At 40.7% G+C, this 5,098-nt stretch overlaps 1 protein-coding gene across 4 annotated transcripts in view; it reads left to right on the forward strand.

Annotated features, from left to right (window-relative positions):
* The window catches only part of LOC100746934, a 73,722-nt gene that overhangs the window by 38,699 nt on the left and 29,925 nt on the right, over positions 1 to 5,098 (forward strand). Inside the window, exon 1 of one of the 4 annotated variants that reach the window (XR_004461861.1) lies at positions 7 to 159. The exons of the other annotated variants lie outside the window; for them this stretch is intronic. The gene's annotated coding sequence lies outside the window, so the exon portion shown is untranslated. Of the gene's footprint in view, positions 1 to 6; positions 160 to 5,098 lie in introns of those variants that run through there. 4 annotated transcript variants of the gene reach the window in all.

The raw sequence follows: 5,098 nt of genomic DNA on the forward strand, positions 1-5,098 counted from the left end.
GCGCGGTATTTTCGAATGACGCGCAACGATCTATCTTCGAGACGCTGAAGCGTTTGCGAAACATGTTGATGCGCTGGAAGAGCAAGGACAAGAGCTCCGGCAAGAGCTCCTCAGCCGGCACCAGTCTTGGAAAAAAGAAGCGTAAATTCGGCAGAGAAGGTAAGAAGCAACTCTTCTTCTCGTCGTCGCTCTTTTACATTACGTTTCTCTCTCTCTCTGGCTTTTAGTTTTTCATGTTCGTGGAACGCCCGGTTTCTTTTCTATTCTTCCACTCTTTGTCTCTGTATTCTCGAACAATTTCCCTGGTGATTATGTTATTTGTCCACGGAACGCTGGAATTGGCCGCGACAAAGCTCTGCCGCGAGAACAGCATCGATTTTCGATAACCGATTCGGAGGACCTGGTGCAACAAGGTCGGAGCATTCTCTCGGTTTACAGTGACGAGATAACGGACGCAAAATGCCTCGTCCCTTGGATGACGATTCTCGTCATTACGCGAAAGCTCGCGAGTATCCGCACGCTTCGATCGATCCCAGTAGAAACAGAGTATGTGAACGCTATCGAAGTGTAAGTGAAAACGAATGGCAAACTAACAATTGGAAACGGTGGTTGTTAGGTTTTTCTATCGGGTCCGGTTTTATCTACTATTTGCTATGGGCGAAATCGACGATAAATTAAATTCCTTTTTTTCCGCTTTATACGAAAGTAATTGTTTTGGAAATTATTGCGTTGGCAATTAAGTGATTGCGGATTTTGTCGTTAGGTGATAATTTTGCAAAAAGTTCAGTAAAATATCTTGGTCGCATGATGGAAAAAAACGGTGTGCGACTAGGAAGAGATAACCTGAGAGCAATACGCGAATTTGAACGCCCAAAGGACAAAAAAAATGTAAGGCAATTGCTGGAGAAAATGAATTTTTATTCTAAATTTATAGAAGATGCCTGCAAACTCCTGGGACTTCATAACTTATTAAGGAAAAATGTGGAATTATGAGAAAGAAGAAGCAAACTTCAGCTTAAAACAATTTGATGGAACGCAAAAAGCCAGAGATTGGATATCAGAGTATGAAACGGAGTGGGAAAAATTAAAAATCCAAAATGAGCAGAAGAAAATCAAGCGCTTGAAGATGTATTTGAAGTTATAGGCGTATCGTACTGCAGACCAACCCTTGTTGCTAAAAACTTTTCGAAATGAAGTTTTTCAATTTTCCCAGCTGTACCATTAGACGGTAATGAGAAAATCCGCAATCACTTAGTTGTCAACCCAATAACTCACAAAGTTCATTCAATTTCCACTGAATAAATATCGACTTTCCTTTAGAAGAAAACGCGCGAATTTTTGCAATTTGTACATTCGTTTCGACGTCTTATGATCGTTCGAAACGAGAAAGTTGTCTTCGTCGGGCTCATCTATGTTTTTCATGATCGTGTTTCTACGATACTTTACGTCTAATAGAACGACGCCTTGTTGGAATTTTAGTTGTCTCGAGCTGCATTTCGACTATTCCCCTTTCTCATAAACGCGTAGACATCCGTGCAATCTACTTATTAAACGTGCAAACTATACTTTTTAAGTTTAGCGTGTTACAGTCCATATTATATTGGCAACTAAGTGATTGCGGATTTTGTCATTACGTGGTATTGACAAAATCAGCAAAACCTAACCCAATAGTATGCTTCGAAGCAATTTCATATTACCAAGCCACGATTTCCTTTTTTATATTTGTTTTACGATTACGCGTATGCATATTATCCTATTCTCGTAAATGTAAAAGCAGTCGTGTCGTTTGTTTTCTGCAGTTGTTGAAACTTTATCGCTGTGTACAACGTTTAAGTGTATTATACTTTCACGGGTTGCCCTATTTTCAATCATGCCATATCGCTATACTCGATTTTCATCGCTGAGTTGATACCAAAGTCAAAGACCCGACAGAAATGGAATTATTCGATTTTTCCTTTGCATTCTTGTTCTGTCGTTACGTACACGTCCTTCTCGATCATTCGAGAGCAAAAAGATACATTTGAACGACAGGTGGATTAAAATGAAATGTTTCTGTGAACTGGAACACGCCAGTGTTTCACCGTAGTCGAATATCGCGGCGTAAAGGTTAATCCTGTGACGGTGAAGGCTGCGTCATCTCGTGACGTATGCACACGTTTCACGTGTATTGTTTTCTAAGCTACGTTTATTGTTGCCGTATCAAAGTGCACGAACGACGTTCATTTTTCGAATTTCCAAGCGAAATTTATTATCACGTAACATCGATGAATTTTCGAAAATTAACGCATTTCAATTCGATTAGAGATATTTATACATTTTCGAAGAGCGGACAAATCTACAGAATGCGCGTAATATATAGAAATATACCAATTGACAAAAGTATTTCAATGTTAAGAAAGGAAATAACTTGATAGATTGCCATTAACATTTCTTAAGCAGAGCGAAATTTAAACAAAGATATGGAAAAAATGCGAGATTACTTAAAATTACTAGTCGGAAGCCACCAAATATACCGATGGAGGGTTCAAAAGTTCGGCCACGTCCTCTTTGGTTCTACGCTTTGTTCCAACGTGAGCATATTCAAATTGTTAACACTTTACCGACCGCTAGCGGTTCAACAGGCTCTGTTTCGGTTTAAACTCTCCAATGCCATTCTTTTCGTTCATCGCGAACGGTAAGTTTTTCAAATTGGTATAAAACTGTAGGAGCTTACAAAGCAACGCAACTGACGCAACTGAGCAAGGTACCTTGGTACTAAATAACAAATTACTGCTCAAATAATGAGAAAGATCGTCGGCGACAAAATACCGATTAATATGCTATCGATCGGTAAGCATCGGCGACAAAAAACCGATTAACCGACTATCGGTCGGTAAATGTTGCAGAAGATGAGAAAAATTTAATTCTGCTCCTGAAAACCAAAAACATAAAGATAGCTTTGATGTGCAATTGATTAACAGCGTGGCGAGCTTTAAAATTGGTTTTGTTTAAAAGACGAGAAATATGTCTTTCCGTTTCCGGCGCGTTCTTCCCGAACGAGAGATAGTCGATGACGAGTTAGACGCGACGTTGATCGTTCGAACGAACCTGCAGGTGTCGTCTGATGCTATTTACAAACGCCTGCTGAAATTTCACAACCGGATAAAGCACGCGACGAAGCGTGCTATTTGAAAGATGTGCGATAAATTTTCTCTGCTATACTATACGGGGTGTCTAATTTTAATCGAGCCAAGGCAATATTTTCTAAACTATATATCGACCGATGATCTCTGTTTCTTCGAACGGGACTATGTGGCTTTGTTGTATTGGATTGGCAACTAAGTGATTGCGGACTTTGTCGTTACGTGGTATTGACAAAACCCGCAATCACTTAGTTGCCAACCCGATATACCGTTCGATGTAGTTTTTATAATAATTCTCAACGAAGAAAGAATCGCGCTGCTTGTATCTGAAAATGCTTAAAACGTTTAAAAAGATGTTGCAATGTTAATTTCGTGGAAAATGTACGGTTCCATTCGGAAGAAAAAGGTCGCTTTGGAACCTCGGAAGGAGCACGACGCGCCTCTCAAGAAACCAAGTGAGTTTTATCTTCGAATAATGTTTAGCTCGGAGACGTTTGCGTGGATCGATTAAAATGAGACACTCTGTATATATAGATATACGTGGGTTCTTTCACTCTTGGCTGCACAGTCTGTAGCATTTTTCTTTTACGCGTCCAAGCGCCTGTTCGCGTTATATTTCCGCAGAGACCATTTCGAAGTAAATAATAGGAAGAAAATAGGTCGTATGTCTGTTCGTCGACCAAAGTTCAGCCAACTGGCGCGATCTTTCATCCAACGCAAAACAACGTTAGTTAGCCCTTACCTTGATCTTTCGTATCCGTTAGTTCGGACATGACGATATATCTCATGTTTTGTGATATATTACGTAAACAAATTATTTATCGAAAAGTTGATGATAATCTTAATTTGGAACGTTGATTTCTAAGATGCAAACTTGTATTAGGTCGTCCGAAAAGTTTCTTTCGTTTTATAAGAAAATAATGGATGCACTACATTTTCCGTTTTACATTATTTTATATTATTATTATTTTATATCATTATTATTTTATATTATTATTATTTTATACTACTTTATATTATTATTATTTTATATTTATCGAATTACGTATGATCCATCTTGTTCTATGGAAACAAAGATCACAACGTTCGATACATTAAGTTTCATATAAAGATGCATCGTTGTAAAAGAGGTGTCTGTAAAAGAAAGACACTCTTCGGACAACCTAATACGTTGTCGATCCGATGCAAGTTCCAGTCGAGGAAAAGATCGAACATTCTAAGATCTTCGGCGTACAATTTGAACGTCAGATGTTGCTGCATCTTCTGGCATCTTGAGCCATTTCTCTTTAAATATTAATAGAAACTCGATGTTAGTACACATCTATCAATCAGATTGTCAACATCGTCTTTGCCAAAGACGAAGCGTCGATCGCAGAAACTTTGTTCCACATCTTCCGAGGAATCATCTCATCTTTCGTCGAGGAATCGTACGTCGGTTGGTTGCCACTTAGGTAGCAGGTACGCGTTAGCCCTATAGGAGGAAATGCTAAGGGAAATGTTGGGTGGGACGACGATAAGGGACGCGTTATTGAAAGGCCGATTACCGACCAAACGACAAAGTATCTGAGTTTCTCAGCTGTGGCGAACGTGCATCTCAGGCAGGCAGGTTGACAGGCAGAGAGCGGCTACACCCTGTGGCTGTTCCTCCACGCTTGCGCGCAGGTTGCACACCCCCGATCCTCCTTCTTTGCACCTCAATTCCCCGCAACCCGTTCTCCTTTCCTCCAATTTCCTCTCCCTCTTCGTTGCTTCTCTCTCTCTCTCTCTCTCTCTCGCCTGCTTTCTTTCTCTTTTCCGCTCTTCTCTTCCTCGACAGTATTCTATCGAGTCCTCCTCTCGGTCGTGTCCCGGGTGTGTACACACCCCGCGCGTGCTTCCGCTGTCGGCAGTGGTTACGATACCACCACTGCTACTATCAGTAGCACCTCCGCTAGTAGCAGCAGCAGCAGCAGCAGCGTCGGCGGCGGCAGCCTCCA

This window comes from Bombus impatiens, unplaced genomic scaffold (assembly GCF_000188095.3).
Source record: "Bombus impatiens unplaced genomic scaffold, BIMP_2.2 scf_0417, whole genome shotgun sequence".
Taxonomy (NCBI): domain Eukaryota; kingdom Metazoa; phylum Arthropoda; class Insecta; order Hymenoptera; family Apidae; genus Bombus; species Bombus impatiens.